This window comes from Taudactylus pleione, unplaced genomic scaffold (assembly GCF_031769625.1).
Source record: "Taudactylus pleione unplaced genomic scaffold, aTauple2 ptg000353l, whole genome shotgun sequence".
NCBI classification, from domain to species: Eukaryota; Metazoa; Chordata; class Amphibia; order Anura; family Myobatrachidae; genus Taudactylus; species Taudactylus pleione.
This window is the reverse complement of record NW_028284754.1, coordinates 1586864-1612528: the sequence shown is the minus strand read 5'-3', so window position 1 is coordinate 1612528 and position 25665 is coordinate 1586864. Positions and strand designations below refer to the sequence as shown.

General features: G+C 40.2%; 1 pseudogene; it reads right to left on the bottom strand.

The window, feature by feature from the left end:
* Positions 1–3176: 3176 nt before the first annotated feature.
* LOC148508606 (uncharacterized) lies at positions 3177–25120 on the bottom strand (annotated as a pseudogene).
* Positions 25121–25665: the final 545 nt, after the last annotated feature.

The following is a 25665-nucleotide window of genomic DNA, read 5'->3' as shown; positions in this document are numbered from 1 at the left end:
AGCTCTGCGTGGCAGAAGTGCTCCCTGGCCTGCCTCAGGTCAGATCTGCCACAAGGATAAAAGGTGGCCGCCGATGAACTTCGATGGTACTGATGTTTAAGTAGGTATGCATAGTTGTATACAGGTGAGAAGGCAGTAAAGGTGTCTTTATACTCAGGTGATCTTTCTAACATTAGCATATTTTTGCAACTGCGTTGCGTACGGAGACGCAGTTGCGGTCGCATTAGCATTCATCTCTGAATCAGGCCCTTTGTCACTAGGGCTGGGTTAAGGGAGGGCAACAGGGGTGGTTGTCCCTGGGCCCCCACACATGGAGGGGCACCCACTAGCAGCGGTGCAGCCGGCGGCTTGCACCAGGGTCCGCTGTCTGCACCCACCGCTAGTGTAACCACCACTAGTGTAGTGTAGACCACAGTGAGCGCTGTCCACATGACACAGTATTTGTTATAGCAGCTGATGAGAGTCAGACAGACTCTCATTGGCTGCTGCGTCTACGGAGGGTGCCGGCTGGAACTCACTCATGAGCTCCGCCTTCCGGCTCCCCTTGCAGCGGGTGATGATGGGAGAGATGTCATGACGCTGATGATTCTCCCTTAGTGCAGGAGAAGAGCTGGGATTTGGAGCGGACAGCGGCGGTCGCATCGGGAGTGGGGATTCAGGTTAGTTGTGTTTTTTTGTGTGTGTGTGTGTGTGTAAGGGGCACTGCATAGGGTAGGCCACTACAGCGGTCACTGTATAGGGGGCTGCTTCATTGGGGCACTGGGGGGGCGCTACTAGGGTCAATGCATAGGGGGACTACTACTGGGGGCAATACATAGGAGGGACAACTACTGGGAGCACTGTATAGGGGGTCTACTACTGGGGGCAATGCATAGGGGGGCTACTACTGGGTCTGTGGGCACTATATAAGGTGGACTACTGGGGGCACTGTATAGGGGAACCACTACTGGGTGCATTATATAAGTGGCACTGCATAGGGGGACCACTACTGAGGGCACTGCATAAGGGGCATTACTACAGGGGGAACTGCATAAAGGGGGACTACTATAGTGGGCACTGCATAGGGGGGACCATTACTTGGGGCACTGCATAAGGGGCATTGCTACTGGGGACATTGCATAAAGGGGCACTACTACAGTGGGCATTGCAAGATGGGCCTTACTACTGGGGACATTAAGGTGAATAAAAAGGAAAAAAAAAATTCCTAGGGTGACAAGAACTGGTGGTATATAGGGGCCCCCACAAGTTTGTTGCCCAGGGGCCCCCACAGACCTTAATCCAGCCCTGTTTGTCACTAGTGTTAAAAATAAAATGTTTCTGTTAAGACTATGGGAAAATAATATGTGTAAGTTGGTTGTAGGGTATATATTGTAGCTGTTAGAGTTTGCTATAATAATTAGAACATTTGGATAAAATACATGTTAGTGTAAAATATTAAAAAATAATATGAATGTGTGCTATTTGTGAACTCACCAAATCAGTTATAGCCTAGAACCTCTTGAGAACCAGAGAAACAGGCGTCTCTGGAACCAAGAACCATAAACAAAGACCAGTATCTCAGCAAAATTGTAGTTTGCTCAGGGTCGCCGCTGCAGCATTCTAGAGACACAATTCAAGTTCGGTAATACAGCACAGAACCTCCCCTCCTTCACCCACACTAATGAATTATGCATTTTTGGCCGGAGAGTATATTCAAATTGAATTACGCGGTGTTCAGCTGGGATTGGTGACGTAGACGAATATGTGATGTTGTATTCACAACATCATACTTTATTGAAACAATCTCAGATGTATGGTATCAGCATTCAGTGTAATTCTGTGCAGTGCACAGGTGAATAACATATTTTAGCTTTTATTTATGTAGCATGACAAAAGCTCTACAGTGCCGTCCATGTAAACAATAGTGTAACATTGCACTTTGAAACAATAATGTGTAACAATTTCTAATGTAATAGTGTGACAATAGGCAATTATTATGCAAACACATTTTGTATAGAAAAATAGTTGGGTATAATAAAATGGACAGTTTTGTAGTATTATACTGTATTTGTACTAAACACTTCCATGTTTTTTTTATTTTTAATATTTTGCTCTAAGAGGATCTTGATGTTATTTTTTTTTTAAATTGAAAAATATAGATTTTAATTAATACTTGTTGAGACACACAATTGAATTCATTGTTTCTTTATTTCTTAGCTGTGTTGTTTTGTGTTGTAGACTGATCAATCTGTTATTAGTTGAAAACTGAAGCAGGATCCATTCTATTTGTTATCAGCAGATGTGTAATACCCACCCTTACATTATACATAGTGCTTGCACTGTGCATGTTTCCTGATGAGAGCTTTGCAGGCTCTGGTATATAGCAAACAGTCATTGTGTCTAAATATTTGACAATTCCACCTGACACACTGACAAGAGCATAATTTTGTGATGTACCCTATGTAACATGTCAATCATTTGTGATGTGTTAAATTGGATCAGGAATAGATAACTGCTCTGATCTGTGGACCTGATTTAGAAATGTATGCTTATCTGATAATGGACATACATCACCGATGTTTCCGGGTCTACGCCTGCGCAGGACCTGTTCTGCGCATGTGTAGAACAGGTCCTGCGATTAAGCTCACAGGCCCCCCAAGCCACATCTTGATTGACAGAGAGGAGGCTCCTCACCATTCCCAAAAACGGAATTGACAGAGGGGAGGCTTGTCATTGTCACCATTTCATTTTCTGGGAGGGATGAGGCCAGGGTCTGCGCCAGCAGATATATAAGCGTCTAGCACCCGGTGAGGCTGCGGGAAGCTTCAGCTCCCGCAACCTAAGGAAAAGAAGCAGCCATCGCGACCATAAGTTGCGATGGCTGTTATGGTGATCCCAACCTGTGATGTCAGTCAAAGTGCTGGGATTGCAAATGCAGCAAGGAGGTGTCTGACACCTCCTTCTGCATTTGCATCAGATATGGACGGATTTGCACAGCCACTTGTGTGCGGCTCTACAAATCTGTCCATGTCTAAATCAGACCCTGGGGAGAATTTACGAAGCAGCAGCATCTGTAAGCCACTGCTTCCCGGAGGATTGCAGGTACATATTTAAAACGTCAATCCCCCAGGAAGCAGCGGTTTACAGATGCTGCTGCTTTGTAAATTCTCCCCCATATGTCATTTAGGTACAATTGTTTAGGCAGTTGATAGTATGATGGTTTTAGGCATAGACCAAAAAGCTGCAAAGTCAAGTAAATGAAAACAGAACATTATTAAACATTTTCAACTATATTTATGCAATAAATGCTATATTTGGGTGGAAATCTGAAAGGTTGACATCCTGTGTGTATCTGTGTATATGAAACTGATTGAACAGTGCTTGTCAAATATCTAAACTTTAATTGGCAGCTTTAGCCTGTTACATTATATTCCGGAATAAAGTACTTACCTGTGCAATAGGTTAAATGACGAACTGGTGTTCCACTCAGTTTATATACATAGTATCCACCAGGACAAGCTTTAATCTGGACAGTTGATGACCAGAGACAGCAGTTGTTATTCCAGTTGGCACAAGCAGTGCGATTTATTATACCATCACTGAGCATCGGATGGGATCCATTCAGCCACATTGGGGCATCTGTACCACAACTGTAACTTGGTACACAGATTTCTGTCATGCAGATGCCTCCACTGCCAATAAAGCGATACCATCCTCTCTTATTACTGTCACAATAAAGATCAGATCCATGAACATTGGATGTACTTCTCCAGGTTTCATTGAGAACAATGTGGTCTGAACATGGATCAGAACACTGGTAAGACCCAAGTGATTTCAAACAGTCTGTTCCTAGCCCACATGCACCTCGTGTGCATTCATCAACTTCACAATAGTACCCATCACCAATATAGCCATACGGACATTCACAGGAGTAGTAGCCCTTGTTGTTAATATATGTTGCTAATGAATGACAACTGTTCAGGCCAGTACTTGAGCACTCATCAATATCAATACAGGCATTTCCTGAAGGGTTGGTATAACCACTTGGACAGGCACAAATATAAGAGCCAAAAGTATTTCTGCAAATGCCAGCAGAGCAGTTATTGGACCAAGAATAGGCACATTCATCAATATCAGAACAGGTGACTCCGTCTCCTATGAACCCGTCCTTGCAGGAGCATTGCACATATCCTAAATAATCTTCACATGTAGCATTTGGGTGACAATATGAACAGTGAGCTGCAGCTGGAAAAGAAAATGAAATATTCAAAATAATTTGGAAAATATATAAATAATCAACCAATCCAATAAATGTAAATAGTGCATAAACTAACAGCTCACTTAATTAATCTAATTACCAACTTTAACAAACAGTATTGCACTGAAGATACTGTAACAAAGTATACATTGAATTGTTACTTTTTATTAATATTTCAGTGACTAGATATAATTGAAAAACATATTTATATAAAATGTGTTTTTCAAAGAGCATTTATACTGCCAACATTCATCTCTCTTTTTTTACTTATATGTAGGATTGGGATGTAGTTATTATACCGGCTGTTGGGATTGCGGTTCTCAGAATGCCGGCACCCGAATTCTGACACCAGTCAGAATCCTGGTGCCAGCATGCCAACAGCCGGCTTCCTGACAGTAAATATAGGAGTTAGGGGGAGGGTTATGGTTAGGCTTTGGAGAGGAAGGTTAGGTTTAGACTGCATGGTGTGTGGTTGGTAGGTTTAGGCTATGGGGGGATGGGTTAGGTTTAGGCTGCCGGGGGGGCAGGGTTAGGGGTTGGGGTAGGGGAATTTATCTACTCCTGTCGGGATTATAATCCAGTCAGGATGCCGGCATCGGGAATCTGACCACCGTGATCTGAGCACCAGCTTCCCGTACCCAACCCGTACGATCATGTTATCTTAAGAGCTGCCTGGCCAATTGGTTCCTGATCTGACACTAGATACCTGGGCTGTCATTGACAACAAGAGCAGTCTAGAATTGGCAGCAGATGGTTTGGGGCTCAGCCATCATCTTGTGCGATGGGCCATTTGTAAGTCAAGTTGTTTTTGCTAAATTGGGAAAATACACCTTTACATGCAAACTACATTACCTATTCTCAAACATTCTGTTAACACATCATGCTTAGTGGTGCTCCCACTCATGAAATAATTGGTGATCCAAAGTTATAACAGAAATAAAGCCTAGTATACAATATACAGTAGACCACATTATTTTTTGATCAATGGTCACTAGAGAGCATACTGTCTTATAGAGAGAACAGTCTCTGGTGGCCCATTGCAATATACAGAGTCCAGTCCCTGATAGTGTAATGCAAGATAAAAAGTCCAGTCCCTGATAGTGTAATGTAAGATAAAGGTCCCAGTCACTGATAGTGTAATGTAAAATAAATGTCCCAGTCACTCATAGTGTAATGTAAGATAAAGGTCCCAGTCATTGATGGCTTAGGAGATGATGCTGAGTTGAACTTACAGTATGCAAGTTTGTGTAGGGTAAAAATATGCAAACTTGTACTGCCCAGAAAAGAGGCTAAATAGATATATATGTATGAAGATTTGCATGAATCTTATACTTCCTACTACGTTTACCGGGCACTTATGTCGGAGAATGACGGTTCTCACGACTAAACATGTTTAATGTGCGAGAACAGGAATTCTCCGACATAACATCGCACTGATTTGAATAGCTCCAGGAGCTCCTTCCTGGCACTATTCAATTTGCGTTGAATTGAATTGAGCCCATAGAATCCATGATAAGTTAACAGACTTATGTGTTTTCACTGGCCGATCTGCGAAAATGGGAGACTTAATTGGGATTTTTTTTTCAGATCTTTCTGAGGTCCCAAATAAACCCCTATAAGTGCTGCAGGCAGCCACGCTTCAGGGCTAATTGGATAGCATCAGGAGGTTAACTAGCCTGTGGTAAATTACCATGGCTAATTGAATTTCCCCTTATATACTGTATGAATATAGGAGTTCATTCAGCACTGCATGCAAGAGGATCTGCGTGTGATTGCAAGCAGCCCCTGCTATGCCTGTGCCTGACTGACAGGCACAGACATTTAAGGGGCAATGCTGGGCAGGGACGGACAGCATTCCCAGAAACGGGTGTGTGTCGGCCCCCGTTTTCTGGGAGTGGCAGGGGCTTACTCAGCTTGCTGGCGCCGATGGTGGCAATGGTTGTCCCACCCTGTGACCTCTGTCACAGTGCTGGGATCGCAAATGAGCATGGGGTGTCATACACCTTGTGCTGCATTTGCGTATTTGCAAGGACAGAATTGCAAAGCTGCTTGTATGCAGTTTTGCAATTCTCTCCACTACTGAATTGCTCCCATAGACCACTAATTAAAAAGCTTTCCTGTTACAAAAGTAAACTACTGTATGCTGATATGAAAACTAATATTATATTGTGAAACAGAAAACTTATGTATTAATTAATTTGATACTTACAAAAAATATACACAGCTGAAAAAAATTTAGACAATGAAATTAATTTTCAGACACTGCAGAAAATAACCAGTTTTATGGAAATATAAATAGCATTGTATGGGCACCCAATCAGACATCTAAATGCAGCTATTAGAAAATCCTTTTGTCTTTGCTATATTAGTGTAACACATTTTTGTAAATTTACATACACTAAAGGGTATATTTACTAAAGGTTGATTTTGATCAATTTAAAACTGATGAAAACTGAGCAACATCGATATTTTGTTTTTGCTTTTAAATCACACAATTACGTACCGGAAATTTTAGTTTTTTCTTTTTGTTTTGTTTTTGAAGTATTTGTATATGTGTGATTTGATACTAGAAACACAACATCGATGCTGACTGATTTTCATTGATTAAAAATGACCTTTAGTAAATATTCCCGAAGATTCTATATAATAAATGGGAGTAAAACATTTTTGTGTAATTTCATAAACCATTACTAATAATAAATGTATCTCCAGATATTGCTTTTATATTGATTATGATTTTTCTGTTTTCTTATTTTTTTTAAAAAAAGCTAGATAAATAGATATACAGATAAATAGATGTTTCTTAGATAGTATAGCAGTTACAGTATATCCAATTTTTATTAAGGACGAGTGGGAGCGAGAAATAAATCTAAGAAGATGAGAATGAGTCCCACTGGTAAAAAAATAGACTTACCATACCCCCAATGGTAATTACTACAATGAGAGAGGAGCAGCATTGTACCAGTTTGCAGTAATGTCACAGACGAGGGCAGGGCTAACCCCGCCATGCATTTAAAAGAGGCGATCGGTGTCCTTAAACTCCAACTCTGCAGAAAAATTATGAGTTATGAAGTCCTCTTTCAAATAATGTGACCCCTTATAATATTACAACAAAAGAAGAAAGTAAATTCAGTTTATGTAGCACCCTTGGGACCACTGATTATTTTGTAAAATGCATTGATTTATTTAATTACTCATTAAATTGCAACATGGTTTGGTACTTCGTATTGTTTTGCTTTGTACTAACTGAAAATGTTGATGGCGCAATATCAATAGTATAATTCCATTGTAATACTAGTGGTATCTAATGCATGTTAACCATGTCAGCATTATGCAGTTCACATTTTAATGGTTATGACAGAATGGGTCTCTCCCACATTATGAGCAAAGGGTTAACCTCCTGTAGCCAGGGAGGAACCACACCCTTACCTCAATTAAGACCAGCTAAGGTATAAAAACTTGGTAAGAAGAGTTGGTCAGGGGGAATGTGAGGGGGGTTGCAGTCAAAAAGCCGTCCATTGAAATGCTGACCACCGGCTTCCCGACTCTCAAATCCTGGCAGGGTACTAATGACAGGCGTCGAAATCCGACGCCTGTCGTTATACCTACGCTGGGAGCCTGACGCCCAGCATACTGAATGAAGGTAAGCCAGGCGCCAGGTGCAGAAAGTAGCAGGGGGGAGGGTTAGGTTAGGAGCTCCTGGGAGGAACTTAGAGTTAGACACCCCCAGGAGGGTTAGGCTAGAGAAAGTGGGGGTTAGGCACACCCGGAGGAAGGTTAGGGTTAGGCACCCCCCCGAGGGTTAGGTTTAGGCTGCGGGAAGGGGGGGTTAGGTTTTGGCACTTAAAGGGGGGAGGTTAGGGTTAGGCACTAGGGGGAGGTTAGTGTTAGGCACCCCAAAAGGAGGGGTGCACATGTTCACTAGTTTACATGTTCCTTTTGATAATCTTGGGAAAGACCACCAAATTACATGAGGGTGTGTGTCCTTGGTTACTGACCACTATGCTAATAGGTTGTGACTGGCCTCACTTCTGGGCTCTTGTTTTGCTGTAGGTACAGGTGCCTTCAGCAACCCCTGGAGAGATATTTCTCTTTGCACATGATTTGTTTTTGTCTCAGGTAAAGGCTCCTAAATCTAAGAAACAAAGGAGAAGGGATCACAGAGACTGGATTGCTCGCAATGTTTTGTTGGGACAAAAGGTATTTTAAAAAAAGTGCTCCTATGTATAGGGGCACACCGCAATAAAATATAACTTTAAATAGGAAAATCAATAAAATATAGGAATCACTTAATTAGTAAAAATAGAACACATGTGAGATCAAACACAAGTTCTCAAAATTTCACATAGTAATCTATGCTCAACAGACAATACACAAGTAAATACAGTAATGAAGTAACATTAATCAAATAAAAACAGGGGGAAATATTGGAGTATTAGTGCATAAAGTGTAAAGTGAATCGGTGTAGTTAGTCTCCATTAGGTGACGGTGAAAATAAATCAAAACATATATAAATCACATGTATAAAATACATACATATTAAAAAGCAACATGAGCACTTGTATGCTCAAAATTACTAATTCATACACATATAATTAATTGAGGCATCCCTCTAATAAATGGCAATGTGAAGTATGCTTAACACCATGTACAATGATTCCAGTGTAGTGACTAATAGAAGAAAAAATAGACTGTAAATTTACATAAACTGGTATCTGCTTTTCCTAGTCCTGCCAAGCATCAGACTGGGAATGAGAGTCCTGTGCAATGGCACAGTGAAAGAACAACAGGTTTGTTTCTGCTGCCAGCACTGGACTATGAGTGCCCCATGTTGCAAAGCATTGCAGGATACAAATCAAAGTCGCAGCTGGTGAGAGAACAGAGAAAATAAGTAAAGTACTTGTGAGTGATTAGCAGAAAGATTCCCTGTGGGAAAGTGGTCAATGATGCAGGGGTCCTCTGTGCACAAAGGGGTACCCCTCGAGCAGTGCTAAATAATAACTTACCGACCAAAGGACAAACTATATGTTTAAATTAATGCAGGGAGTGTTAAAGTTGTTAAAAATTAAATCTGTCAGATCCTCAGTATATCATCCCCAAACAGATGGCTCAGTCTAAACATTCAACCATGCACTAAACTCTATGTTAAAGAAGTTTAGAGAGACAAAAAAAAGGCAGGATGAGCTGTTTCCCTATTTGTTATTTGCAATCAGGGAAGTGTCACAGGCTTCGACTGGCTTTGCCCCTTTTGAGCTCCTTATGGGAGGAACCCACAGGGTGTTCTGGACCGTTTTCGGAAAGCATGGGAAGAACAACCAATAGAGGGCAAAAGCATCCTTCAATATGTGGTCCAGATGAGTAATCGCATAGACCTACTAGGTTACTTGGCCCAGGAAAATTTGGCAAATGCCCAGGAGGCTCAAAACCTTCTCTATAACCGTGATGCCTGAACTGAGGTTTTTTGGTGTTACATACTCAGGGAAGCAAATTACTAGCAAAGTGGCAATGGCCATTTAAAGTAATTAGAAAGGTTGGTAAAATAAATTATGAAGTTTCTCAACCTGACTCCCATAGAGGAAGTCAGATCAACCATGTTAACCTGTTGAAGGAATGGAAGGATCAGAAATGTGTTTTTTGCAGACCCTGTTAATATCCATAATGACATTGGTCCACAGATTCCCAAGTCTGATGGTGTTTTTCCACCCCTTGAACTTTTGGATTCAGACAAGCTGAAGCCTCCCTTGGGGAACCTTGTTAAAGATGATTTTTTCTGCTAAACCTGGGAGGACCAATTTAGTCTTACAAGACATTGTAACCCCATCTGGGATAGTAGTTCAACAAAAACATGATAGGCTTCCAAGGGAAAAACAAGTGCAGATAATCAAGGAAATACAAAAGTGTTGAAACTATGGGAACTTGAGGAGTTGTCTAGCAACTGGTGTATCCTCATTGTCTTTGTCCCAAAAACAGGTAGTTTTAGAAGATTCTGCATAGACTTCTGCAAAGTTAATGCAGTGTCCAAACTTGATGCCTCCCCAATTCCAAGGGTCAACAACCTGCTTGATACGGTAGGTTAGGTTCAGCCAGATGTATTTCTACCCTTTATCTTACAAAGGGATATTGGCAAATTGAGTTGACAGAGGAAGCTAGAAAGAAAACTCTATTCTGTTGGGCATTTTCAGTGGAAAACAATGCATTTTGGTTTGCATGGTGGTCTGGCCACTTTTCAAAGATGAAAATGTACTGGGTATTTCATCCTCATCACAATTTTGCTGCAGCATACTCGGACGATATTGTCATTTATAGTCAGCATTGGAATGCCCGTGTTAATAGGCTTAAGGCTATTATTCAGTCTTTGAGAGAGGCAGATTTAAGTGCTAATTTGAAGAAATGTCTTCTAGGTAAAAGTGAAACCAAGTACTTAGGATATGTGGTGGACAGTTGGTGTCTGAAACTCCTTGTGAGTAAGGTACAGGCACTGGCCGATGCCCCAGTTCAAACTACCAAGAAAGATTTAAGGTCCTTCTTGGGTTCGGCAGGCTATTACAGTAGGTTTTTGTCTCAATTTTCTACCTTAGCAGCTCCCTTAACAGATCGTTTGAAAAATTCTGCCCCAAATAAACTTGAGTGGTCTAGGGACTGTTAGTCTGCGTTCACCAAACTTAAACATCTTCTGTGTAAAGACCTAGTTTTAAAGTCTCCAGATTTTACCAAGCCTTTTGTTGTACAAACAGATTCCTCAGATGTGGGATTGGGGGCAGTTTTGTGTCAGGAGTTTGATGGCATTGAACACCCTATTCTATATCTTAGTAGGAAGTTATTCCAACGAGAGACTAAGGGCTAAATTTACTAAGATGAGAGTTTGGGAGAGATTGCAAACTCTGGAGAGTTTGGGCATTTTTTCCCACTCTCAAATATACTAATGTCAAATTCGGGTGAGAGATCTCCTTTGCTACGGGAAAATACTGGAGAGTTAGCAAACTCTCTTCAATTCACCATCGGCAAAACTCGAGAACCTTTTCACTGGTGAATATAGGAAGCTGGAATTTAACAAGCAGAGAGTTTCTAAACTCTCATGAGATGGGAAAACTGTCCTGTAAAAACTCATGAAAAAAATACACCTGCCTGTGATCTGAGAGTTTGGCAGAAACATACACAGATTGCTGTGATCCATGTATGTTTCTGCATGGAAATATAGAAAAAAATATCAATATCAGAAAATAAATGACAACGCCCCCCCCCCCAAAAAAAAAGCCTATCCAGCCCAAGGCTTGCCAGCCAGTCCTGGATTCTAAAATTACGGGAACAAAATGTGTAGGGATCCACTGTAATTTACAAACCAACACCAGGCTGCAGGGCCAGTCCTGGTTTTAAATATAAGGGAGGAAACTTGCTTAGGGTCCCCCTTATATGTAAAACCAGCACAAGACCCAAAATGGCTCTGCTGTAATGCCATAGCTGGAGACCCTTTCACCGGGGCTCCGGGGCCAAAGCATTATAAGCCCAAGCCGGTCAGGCCAGGTCAGGGATCTCAGGGGAGGTGGGGACTCCCCAAGAAGGGGTCCCCCCCAAAACCCCAGGCTTGGGCTGAAGCCCGGGGCTCTTCCCCGCAACCCTGGAGCATTGGGTATGGGAGATAGTAATGTAAAGAATAGAAGTAAACTATTGAATTTTACAGTGGGACTACATGTGCCAGCATGCCTGCCCTTTGGAACTTGTGGAACTACAAGTACCACCAGACAGGCGGCACCTGTACCCCCACTGTAAAATAAATAGTTAAGTAAAGACAAAACACACACACCATGATTAATAAAGCTTTATTACATACACCTACCCATTCACACATACTTATCTATACCAGATGCTTATGTCCTCTTCTCCAGTAAAATCCTTAATGACTGGCCCTGCAAAAAAGATTGCATACTCACCTATAGTCTGACGCTGGTCTCCACAGTAATCCATGGATTTTGGAACAAAAAAAATGAGTTTCCCGAAACACGCGCCCGGTATATGTATGTGTGTTGCTATACATACTGATACCTCCCGAATGTCAGCTGACGGGACTGCATGGGGTTTGCACATCCCGCCAGCCAATCAGCGGCCACTAACTGTAGAGTGGCCACTGATTATCTCCGGCTACTAACAGTTCCCACGTGGGAACTCTCAGTAGCCGAAGCCAATCAGCAGTCACTCTACAGTTTGTGCAGCCGCTGATTAGCTGGTGGGACTGCAAAGTCCGTGCAGTCACATCAGCTGGCATTCAGGACGTATCAGTATGTGTGGCAACACACATAATGATACCGGGTGCGTGGATCAGGAAACTCATTTTTTTTTCCCAAAATCCATGGATTACTGCAGAGACCAGCGCCAGGATATAGGTGAGTATGCAATCTTTTTTGCAGGGCCAGTCATTAAGGATTTTACTGGAGAAGAGGACAGAAGCATCTGGTATAGATAAGTATGTGTGAATGGGTAGGTGTATGTAACAAAGCTTTACTAATCATGGTGTGTGTGTTTTGTCTTTCTTTAACTATTTGTTTTACAGTGGGGGTACAGGTGCTGCCTGTCTGCTGGCACTTGTAGTTCCACAAGTGCCAAAGGGCAGGCATGCTGGCACCTGTAGTCCCACTGTAAAATACAATAGTTTGCTTTCATTCTTTACATTAGTACCCCCATACCCAATGCTCCAGGGGTGCAGGGAAGAGCCCTGGGCTTCAGTCCAAGCCTGGGGTTTTGGGGGGAAGACCCCTTCTTGGGGGTCCCCACCACCCCTGAGATCCCTGGCTTGGCCTGACTGACTTGGGCTGATAATGCTTTGGCCCCAGATCCCCAGTGAAAGGGTCTCCAGGCTGTGGCATTACAGCCCGGCCGTTTTGGTTCTGGTGCTAGTTTTAAATATAGGGGGGACCCTGCTCAATTTTTTCATCCCTATATTTAAAACCAGGACTGGCCCTGCAGCCTGGTGTTGTTTTCTAAATAATGGTGGAACCCTACACCTCTTGTTCCCTGTAATTTTAGAAACAGGACAGGCTGGCAAGCCTGGGGCTAGTTAAGCTTTAGGGGGGGGCTATGTCATTTTTATTTACACTTTTAATCCGTTTTTTTACAGGTACAACACAAGCAGCTTACACATGTCTCACTGATATGAGCAGGCTGCTTGCTCAGGAGAGTTTTGCAGAGAGAAGACACTGCAATATCGGGTGAGTCATCTCCTGCAAAACCTGCTACTTGGGAGAGAAATCTCGTTATGCTTCACCATCAGACATCTCACTCTCAGCTAAACTCACTTCTTCATAAATTTGAAAGTCTTAGGAGCCACAAATCACCCGAGTTTCGATGAAGCTAATCGAGTTGAAAAAAAGCAAACTCTCCCAGACTCGATTCTTAGTAAATTTACCCCTAGGTATTCTGTTAGAGCAACAGAATGCCTCGCTATAAAATGGGCTCTTCAGTCAATGATATATTATCTTTGTGGGGCCAGGTTTACTGTGTTTACTGATCATGCACCGTTAAAATGGTTGCAGTCCATGAAAGATTCTAACACAAGACTAACAAGGTGATACCTGGCTCTCCAGCCTTTTTCTTTTGAAGTCTGGCACAGACCGGGACATATAGATATGAATACAGATTTTTTTTGTCCTGAATAGGGCTGCAGTCTGCCATGGGCAATTTAGGTTAGCCCTTTAACGGGTGAGGTATGTGACAAAGTGGGTCTCTCCCACATTCTTAGAAAAGAGTTTGAAGTGCTGTCTCATGTAAGATGAATTATTGTTCCTGAACTGTGTTTGTTTGTTTGTTTACATTGGCTCTGCCTTTTCAAGTCTGGAAAAAAAGCTTACTTGTTTGCAACATCTCAGTCTCCCATTGGTCATCTGGAATTTACCTGCTACATTGGTCAACAGCATAAATGTTGACAAAACGTATGTACACCATAGAGAAAATGTGCTTTTAAAGAGTAAAACAAAAACAAATACATTTTAGGAAATAAGCAGTGGTTACTAGTGTGCTACATAGATGGAACTCCCTTTGTTTTTGTGCTGGTGTATGACCACCAGACAATAAAACCCTACTCTGTGTAAAACATTGTTTTCCCTATTTGGCAACTACACATTCAGAGTTACCCTTGTTTGAAATAATATGACCTTTTAGTTGTTTTATTCTTTAATCACTAGATAATTACATCCAACACTACAGAAAATATTTCATTTTGCAGAGATTGAGTTCTAATGTCCAGATCTACACCATTCTAGGTAAAATAAAAACAGCTGTTCCCTCAATTGATGCAGTAGCTATTGTCATTTTTAAAATGGTATGCTTGGTTGGATTACCATATTATTCCTACACATTGTATACATTTCATTCAAGATGGCAAGAACTAGCAAAGTAGAGATTATAATATTTAAGTGCAGATTTTATTATGAAAAATGTAGAATACTGGGCTGTTTTTTTTTTTTTGCTGTTTTGCAATGGTGTATAGACATCGATGAAGGAACTATACATTTTAAAGTATTATGTGGCGATAATTTGGAAAGAAACAATACTGTATAAACATTTGATTTTAGTTTATGTTCTTGTAATTTCAATAAAGAAAATTTACTTTTTTGGCCACTTTGAGTAGATTTTATTTGCTATCTCAGAGGAACACTAATGTTATTTTCTGAAAAGAAAGTTTTCTGAAAAACAAGGAATAATTTGTGTTGGTACTTTAGAAACAAATCACTAATATTGATATTACAATTTGTCCATCCCAAAAGTGTCAATAAAGGCTCAAACCAGGTTTAGAAAAACCCTCATTAGCAAAGGGATTAAGAACAGATTTCCCTAGCAAAATACAAACAATTTTCTGACTAAATGTAGAGGTGAATATTAAATGGAAAACTGTTAAAAACATATCTAATCTCTAACAAATATATAGATTATAGTACGGTACCTGTAAACACTTCCACTCGCACAGAACATTGACCTCCTGCATTTATATTTATACTCCATGTTCCATGTGCTGGTTTGTCCAAGAGGTACATAGAGGCCCAAGTCTCTGAAATAATCTTTATCATTTGAATAGCTGAAAGAGAAATAAAATAGCCAAGGAATAACAAATAACTTGTAGGGTAAAACAGTATTAGTATTTGATGGTGGTGTGGTACAAAATGTGGACATTTAGATGTTGACTTCACAATTTCGACATTAACATGTCTACATTATCAGAATGTTGGAATTATGATAGTGGACAATTGGCACATCGACATAGCATTTTTTGGTGATTGTAGCCCTAACCTCAGCCTAACCTAACCTCAGTCTAACCATAACCCTAAAATCAACTGTCGACATTCACAATATTGACATTTTGTCCTTGTCGACATTCAGACCATGTTGACATAATGGTATGTACATTCTGAATGACTGTAAACTGCTTCATGGATAGGTTTTGTTCCATAGAAAGAGAATAACAGGAATCCAGTTACTTACAGTCAGGCCCAAACATTTGTATGGAATAGATCAAACCATCCGTGGTTATTATTAATTCAGTAAAATTATCTGCAACTTGGAAACTCCCAGAATTATTGCCAGCAGTATACTCCCCAGAGAACAGTCACCAAGAACTGTTAGCAGGTCTCGAAAGTGTGAAGTCAAAGTAGATAAATGTCTGCAACAAATAAAGCTATTTATAGGCTCCATAATAAAGGCAAAATAAGGTGACATGCACACCAAATTCAGGTCAAGTTTACAGTGAACAATAAACTATATAATAGACTCAAGTTATGTGTTTTCTGAGCTACAGATGAGGCAGCCATTTAGTAGCATAGCACAAAGCCAGTAGCATTTGGTCAGGATTGATAATTTTGCTTATTGGTAATTGATACATTTAATAAAAAATAGTATGTTCATTATGGCATAAATCATTCTACAGCATGTGTTGCTCCGGGATTCTGGCAGGTGTTGGGATTAAGGCACCGGTATTCTAATTGTCGGCAAATCCCTTGCTGGGATTATGACCGCATCTCTTTTGTTGTGCTATGATACTATATATTGTGATGTTATGATGTTATGTACTGTACTGTGTCATTAGTGTACAGTATATAGTGCTTTGTTTTATCAGATATCAGAGTTGGGTGGGAGAAAAATCGAATTTTACACTCAATTGTGAAACTGTCAATATAATGAAACAACTTCTGAATGATTATCGTTCAATGTATGGACCTGAACAAATATTGTTCACAGCCTGAAAATGGCTGAAAAATGATCTGGATCATTTGGTTTGGTTATTAAACTTGTCTGATCTTCCTGACCATCTTTCAGCCCACTCCAGGCAGTGAATTAAAGTCACCTCCATCTATCTTATAGTACTATATGCAGAATCCTTGATTATCGGGCTCTCACACCGTCCTAGTTAGTGTTAGCTGGACGTCTGCACTATAGTGCTATCTATAGCTAGCTTGAGGCATTTAGAACAGAGAGTAGTGCTGCTGGGTAAAAGTACAAACATATTTAATAAAATATAATTTTATATTTTGGTTCAAACAAACTGTATTTGGTTAATTACTTTATTCAGATCTGAAAAGGGAACTTGAAACACGTGTCCAAAACTGAGAGCTGCGATATCCCGATATACAGCAAAACCTGGATCACTAACTCTCCCGCAAAGCCCGGTGGTAAAGAAGAAGATCTGGACCAAAAAAAATAAAAAAAATTTAAATAGTTTATTCAGAATAAATGCTTTCATATTCTTTGTGGTTACAGCATTGTATTTTTTTCTGATACACAAACACAGCAGACCATCAGCTGAGGTAAATGTGTATTTGTTTTTAAGAACATGAAGAAATACGTATAATCTACTTTAACATACCTGCGACTGTGTTGTGCTTATTAGTGAGTGGATATTGCTTATCAATGTTGTATTCAAGTAATCTTTAGCAGATGCATCTGTTAGTACCAGGATGAAAGATCTGGGTGGAGAATTCTCCAAGGCCAGTTCAAGACCTCCCATAGACAGCTCTGGACAGTCTCCACCTCCAGAGGCTGACAGTGTTTTCATGAAAGTATTAAACTCAGCCTCTGACTCTGTAATGTTAACAGGCCCAATATCTGTGAAATTAATGTGAAAACATTAAGTATAGGAAATACTTTTTGTTTTAGTTATTTACAGCCCCCATTCCCATGTCTTTCCTTGCTTTAAAGGTCTTTCCTGTGGGCTTAACTACTGTAAATATTTTTATTTTTACATCTTTTGGTGTTTTTCTTGTCTTTAAACTCTTTAAACCAGACAGATTAGTTTATTTTGTTGGCCCTACATATGATACAAATCTACTTTTTTGTTACAACTGTATGTAAAGCACTAAGTAGAACTAATCTATTCATATCCAATTAAAATAGACAACTTGCACAGATAATATATAGGCTTTGGTGAAAAACCCTGAAGTCTGAAAGATCAAAGAATATATTTTAGTACGTTTCAGGAAGAGATGTACAGTAGAAAGCAATAATTGTTTTGGGTTTTTTTAGACCCATTTCCCACTTAATGATTATGTTGTGCCTCAGTGACCAGATACATTTTTGTGTATTTATGATGTGTTGAGTTATTATTATTATTAATTATTATTATTATTATTATTATTATTATTATTATTAGTAGTAGTAGTATTAGTATTATTATGCATTTATATAGCGCACACATATATTATGCAGTGCATTACAGAGAATATTTCAGTCATTCACATCAGTCCCTGTCCTAGTGGAGCTTACAATCTATATTCCCTACCATATGGACATGCACACACACACTAGAGTTACATTTTTTACATCAGCTGTTAACCAAATAGTATGTTTTTGAAGTGCAAGAAGAAGCTGGCACATGCAGAGGAAACCCCTGCAAATACAGGGGGAACTCTACACTGAGAGTGCGTTGTATGGAATTGAACTCATAACCTCAGGTCTGCATGGCAGCGATGGTAGAACTATACCACAGAATTGAAGGCAGCAGGAAAAAGATTAGTGGGCAGATATGGAGAGATATTAGAAGAGGTGGTAAGTGTCAAATGCACTATAACCAGTGCTATTTGACACTTACATTAAACTTTGTTATGTATGTAAGCAGATAATGTAGAGAAAATCATTGTTATCTAAGGTATCTTCAAACATTTAATGATTTTGCCATCACAACAGAAAATCATTCAGATCTTACAACACAATGATACTGTAAGTGCATTTTTCTAGCTTACCGTTTTTTTCACAAATCATAAGGATTACTGCCTGTATGTGTTCTGTACAGCTGTAGGGTCTGGGGTTCCATCTGCACACAAGATTTCCACTGACATCACCTCTGCACAGAACACATATCCAAGTATCCAGTTCATTACTCACTGCTCCAGTCTGGAGTCAACTCCAGGATTCAAGTTCATTCCATATTACTCCAGCCCGGAGTCTTATTTTAAATTCTTCGTTTCATCCTCATTGCTCCAGTTTGAAGTCTAATTCCAATTCATCTGTTCCATTCAGTTTCAAGTCAATTTTTTAAGAAAATACAGATCTAAAACCAAAACAAGTGAGGGTGGTTTTGCAAAACCAGAACCAAAACCAAAACATGAAAGTTAATACAGATCCAAAATCAAAACACGGGGGTCGACGCACATCTCTAGTTATAATTCACACACTTTATGCAGTTCCTGTCTAATTTTCCTAAATCAAGAAATTGTTTTTGTTTTGACACCTGTACTGATAGCTGGTTTTGTTTGTGTATCTGACTGTTGTCACAACCTCTTATTGCCTGCAAGGTAGAAGGTTTTGAGGTCCCTTGTTGACAGTGACACTCAAATTGATTTCATATAAATGAATGCAATCTTGGTGATTTAGTTTGCATTCCATTAACTCTGGGTTTGCAGGAAGAAAACTAAACTATTCTATAGACTGCCAAGGAATAATTTATAGCTCTATTTTTAATATCACTTTGCTAATTGTACTTCTTGTCAGAAGTACAAATGTATTGTTCTGTAGTTATTATTATTATTATTATTATTATTATTATTATTATTATTATTATTATTATTATTATTATTATTTATACAAAGATAATTTTGTTTCAGCGCCCAAAATTGCTGCCTTAACTTGTGTAACACACATTTCTTATTTAAAATAAACTATTTGTAGAATAATACTTACAGTTAGTTAAAATCATTACTGTACAGTATTTGTCAATTACTGATTAAAGCATTTTCTTGATCGTTTGTCATAAATTATAACAATAAAAAATTATCTTATATTGTTATACTGTTCACACCACTTAGCATTATAATTAAATATCACATATGCAATAACTTTGGCTAAGTCACACAGGCAACTGGCATGTTCAGTTTAATGCAAACAAAGCTACAGTTTTGGTAACATAAAGTCATACCTGGATCATTAAACTTTACCATGGTATACTGATGAACCCCACATGGAAACTTAGCAGTTACACGATTCAGTAGCCAGGTATTCACAAGCTTTAACTGTATAAACTCATCAGACACTGAGACCGTTGTGTCCACCAGATAAGTCAGGGACGAGGATTCTAAAGGATACAAGAAAATGATTTAAAACAATATATTGAGGCATTTGCTAAAACATAATTTTTAATTAAATGTTGTTTATGGACATAAAAATGGCTATAGAAAGCATTCAGCTTGTGTTACAATTACAATGTAGTGTTACAGCACTGATTCATCCTTTTGGTATTATTAATATTGTTATTTTTATTTTTATTTTTTTTAAATCATAGGACCAAAATTAATTGAATTAGTACCACTAATCAACACAAAACATATTTTGATTACAGATGCTAAAGAAATCTAAGGGGCATATTCAATTGCGCACAAAATTTTGATAGCCCCCGCGGAGCAGGGATTTTCCTGCAGCAACTTTTTTGCCTTGATAAAGCTAACAAAACAGCGAAACGTGCATCGGCGCACCCGCTGTGTGTACCTCTCACATGTCCAATCATCAAAATGAAATAATATCAATAGATATATTGAATGTGATAAGATTGTACTAACCATGCTATGCAGGAGGATATGTAATATTAATGGAACTCTAATTTTACTGAATCTCGTCACTGTGCAACATTGTATCCAGGCAGAACTCTGACTGAGAGCAGAGCTGCATTGGTCATATTGCAAATAGCTCCGTTTATTTACAAACAGGATTTGTGTGCAATTAGGCTAATACAATATCTGGATGCTTTAGAACCCAACCACATTTGTGGACTTAATAATATTGGGATAAAGTTTCAAACATTTCCATAGCTACTCTAGGGGAATTTCCTGAGATTTTCGACTTAACCCTGTAAATCCCTAGATATGCGCATTAACTGAACACAGGCTGTGACTATACAAGGGAAATGAAATCATAGGAATAACAATACCCTTGAATATTAAAGTCTTACAATAATAAGACAAATACCCTATTCGAATGCAATATTATAACTACTTTATGTGTGGACATAAAGGGGCCTATGCATTAGCAGATCTTTCTGTAAGATAAAAGACAAAAGATTTATCTTTTGAAAATTCCTGGGGCTGCTGTGACAGATATCTGTCATGTACATGACAGATTTTTGCGAACGACGAACGATATTGCATGACATAATTCTGGGAGTGGATTTTTTTTTCTGTTTCTATTCATTTTCATTAAAAAAATTGTTCGTCGTTAGTCGTTTACCGCGACAGATATTTGTAATATCTGTCAGCAATAAACGATAATTGACCAACATGTTGGAGAGACAAAAGACCAAATTTGTCGGCAGCGCATCGTTCATCGTTCAAATTTATCTGCTAATGGATAGGCCCCTTAAATGTGACAAATAATTAGTCACAACAAATTAATACATCAGTTATAACCAATACTAAGGAATTCACTGCTTAAACTCTGTGGTTATTAACTTAGCATTCTACAAGCAGGGATCCTGTGTAATAAATAACTACCATATATAGCTACATGTTGCCAACCCAATGACAAGTAATGAGAATGAGAATGTACTGAGATGTTAATAAACAGTTTATTTGAATAAGGAGGAGGTCACACAGTGTGGCTATTCTATTCTTTTATTTCACATTTCTGATTATCTTTCATCACACTATTGACTTAATTTTTAAACCTCTATTTCTCTGGTTAGGACCCGTAATGGGACATTTTAATGTTTACCTAATAAAAATGTATAACTTTTAATAAGTAATCCCGTGCGCCGTATGGTAGACACACCCTTTCTTTCTTCTTTGTAATTTTCCTGCAGCCACAAGATTTTTCCTATTCAATTGCCTACATGAAAATTTGTCTCTCAGCTGCAGAGCAAGTCCAATTTTTCCTAAAATTGTTACAATTGTTAAACTTGCCAGGGCTTGATGCTAAACCCCTTAACCCCCCCCCCAACCAATGATTAATTAGGTAATTGAAAGTTTCCAATTAGCATAATTAGTCATTATTGTGTGTATAAACAAGGCCATAACTAGGGTGGTGTGACACGATGCAAAGCAAGTAGCGCTGTTCGGCGACACCCACTGTAACAATTTTCTGTTTTAATCATTCAGACACACACACACACACACACACACACACACACACACACACACACACACACACACACACCATCTTCATCTGATCAGCCTCCCCCCATGTCCTCCCAGGCTGACTTCCCCTTCGTCCCCTTGCTGCTGTTTACATCCTCTCTTGATCCTAAGGACCTTCAGTCAAATTCCAGTTAATTTAACACACATATTTCATAACACTGTTATACCTGGAATTCAAATCTATTGCCTTCCGCACTGAGCTATTTGCTCCTGCAAGGGAAGCCTGTGAATTCTAAGTAAGCTGCTTGTAACTGTTAGTATAAAGTAACCAATGTAGCTGAGCAGATCTATGTAGTGTGGCTGCAGCGTATTGGTTATGTGACTGCACACTAATAGATCTGCCTCGTTGTGAACTAGCAATGGTTTTAAACTGACAATTACACGAAACTTTATATACTGTAGTTTGAATTCACAGACTTCCTATGCACATATTTACCTCCCAGACCCCCCTGGAAAGGTAGGCAAACAACCTCCCCCACCGCAGTTTTAAGAGAAACCCCTACAGCAGGGGAGATCAATGATGCGTCATTTTGGCCCCGCCCCCTGTTTGACAATGCTGGTAATCTCTGCATTGTGTAACAAGGGTGGGGCCAAAATGATGTGATCGCGCGGCCACGCCACCCACAAAAAGTTGTCAGGCCACACCCCTATTCCAGCCACACACCCTGCAATGCCAATTCCGAGAGGGAGCAGCCAGAATATCAGCAACTCTGGTTATGCAGGTGCACATAGCTCATGTGTAAGGCATCTGATTGCAATGTGAAAGGTAATGTGTTAGAGTCCCTGGTTTGTCAGTATTGAGAAATGTGTGTGATAAACAAAGGATTTTGAAAATTAAGGTGCTCAAATACTCCTGTATTACAAGAGCCATCATGCCTGTCAATGTAAGAGGTGTTGCATTCAAGTCCTGGGTATTACTGTTACTGCAAGGCTCTTTTTGGCACATTGCACTATAAAATGCTCCCCTCACTGCCGCCAGCCTTTGTTCCCTGTAGTTTATTATACAGTATGATACATGTGAGTGTGTCATCTGGGCCGATTCTAACCTGAAGCCATTGGGCTGTAGGTGTTAGAGATTGTATGGACCTCCAGCGCTTACTAACACTTCCCAGAGTGTTACCCCAGTAAGGAAACAGCCCAAGGTCAAGAGCCCCTGCTTGATGACAGGAGGATGAAGACAGTTTACTCCATGCGATTCGGTCTGAGTTCAGGTGTGTGTAAAAGAGAGCAGGCTTCCAAAAAATATCAGTCATATAAATAAAAAGAAAATGCTCGGATTACAAGGGGAAAAATCCTCTGCAATGCTATGTCACTGAAATATAGATATAAGTTCTAGCTGTACAGGCTGATTGGAATAGTTTCAGCAAGTCACTTGCTAAAGAGCCTTATTTTTAAGTCCTGCTGAGTCCACTACATCCTGCCTGTTCTTAGGAAACACACATCTGTACATGCATATGCAGTCAGGCCTGGTTCACTGATCATATTTTAAGACAGACACCACAAGACAGATAAAGGGCTAAATGTAATAGGGTGAGGGTTTAGAAAATGTGATAGTTTAGCAGTATAGTCTCAGATTTTTTAAACTTGACCAATGTAATCTGTCCGAGATCATGCAAACTCAAATGTTTTTAGACTAAAAAAAACTGTCACGTTTTAAACTGTCATCCAGGTGTTTTCCCATTATGAAGATAAACCTTGTACAATGTGAGAGGTTACTGCTAAACTCTCACATTTTCTAAACTCTCTCCCTATTACATTTGGCCCAAAGTGTCTGTATGGACAACAGCAGGAGAAGCTTATTATTTAATAAAAAAAAGTACACTCTCTTCAGTTGCAAAAAAGAATGGGGCATTGTTATTATTTTTATAATTGTTAATAATAATAATAATAATAATAATAATAATAATAATAATAATAATAATAGTAATAATAATAATAATAAGGTAGATAGATACTGTAGTTAGATACCTGGCAAATGGCTAATATGGCTACCAATGAGGCATGCCTCATTTTAGAGACAGAAGTAGTATTAATACAGGTCTCAATAACCAGAATCAAAACTCATTTAAAGTACAGATAGAGTATCACACAATGGGGATCATTCAGACCCACTTGCGAGCGGCAGTACGCTTGCAAGTGGGTCGATGTTCCCCACTGCGCATGCGCGAGACCCAGCGAGCGACGGGCTTCCCATCACTCCGGGTCTCGCAACAAAGGGGGTGTGCTGTCGATGTTGATTGACAGCACGCCCCCTTTGGTGGGCGTGCCGGGGGTGTGCCTGCCAGATGGAGGCATTCCCTACCGTCTGAAGCCGGCCCCATTGACATCACTAGTGATGTCAGTGGGAGTGATTTTGGCTCTGATAGCCAAAATCACTCCAGGGCTTGTGGCTGGGAAACCCGACCGCAGGGTTTCCTTCACAAGTCCGATGGTCGCGATGGTCAAGACTGCTTTATGTAGCATTAACACTCTTGTCGGGATCAGGGGCTCAGCGAGGGGGTAGAGGTGTGTACAACTTACCCAGGCCGGTTGGAGGGGCCTGGAAGGGCCCCAGGTCAGCTGCTAAGGGGGACATTATCCCCTTTGCAGTGCTTTTGAGGCAGATCCAGTGGAGGGGCAATTAGTGCAATCACCCCCATCTGTAAAACTTCTTCTCTGCCAACTACTGTGGCAGTGGTACATTGGGAAGGGGGAAGGTGAGGAGAATGATGCTTCTCAGCAGCAGCAGCAGCCTCCCTGGACGACCCCCACCCCCAGGGAGTGCACTCCCTGTGCTGAGCACTCAGCTCCATTTCTCAGCTCTGTGCACATTATTTATTAAATATTCTAATGAAGTGTAGGAACAGTCAGGGGTGTCATCATAAATTGTGGGGCCCATTAATGAAAAAATAGTCAGCCATGTAGTGTCTCTCCAATTCCAGCGAGCCACACTTCTGTCTCCCCCGTCAGCCCCTTTATGTGTCTCACCAGTCAGCCCACTTTCTGTGACTCCCTAGCCAGCCCCCCTTCTGTGTCTCCCCAGTCAAACCCCCTTCTGTGTCTCCACAGCCAGCACCCCTTCTGTGTCCCCACCTGCCCCCTTCTGTGTATAACCAATCAAACCTCCTTCTTTATCTCCTCAGCCAGCCCCCCCTTCTGTGTCTTCAGCCTGCTCCCTCTTCTGTGTCACCAGCCGAGCCCACCTTCTGTCTCTCCAGCCCAAGACAGGCCCCACACTTACCTTGTTCCTGTTGCTCCAAGTCCTACTCACGAGCAGCTCCTCTCTTTCAGCGGCACAGTGTGATGCCATGATGTCACACACCGGGTCTCATAAATAAAATTAAAACTTTATTGCACGGCAGGAAGGCTGGTGGGCAGACAGCGGCCAGGCTGGTTGGAGAGTGGACAGGGGGCAGGTAAGTGGGTGGTGGGCATTGGGCAGGGAAGTGGGCATGCAGTAGGTGGCTTGTTGGTGGGCAGCAAAGTGAGTTTGCAGCGTGATTGTGGACGGGCACCCCTCTCTGTCCAGGCCCAGGTCTGGGCCCTGGAAACAGTATAGATTGCAATAATGTTTATATTTATTAGTAAGTTTCCAGCTTGTTAGTATTGTTCTGTTCCTATTAAGTTGATTTTATAACTTTTACAATTGTGCCTAGATTTTAAGTTTTTACAAAATTTTTTGTATGTTGTTAATATGCTCTAGCAGTTTAGTGATTTTTTTGTTTAGCATACTGTCTATACAGTATTTAGAAGGTTAATGGTCATTAAATCAGCTACATTTGTGGACTTATGCAGTAAGTGATTTTTTTGTTGTTATTAATTTACCAGTTGTTGTGGAATTAAAGTTATTGTATT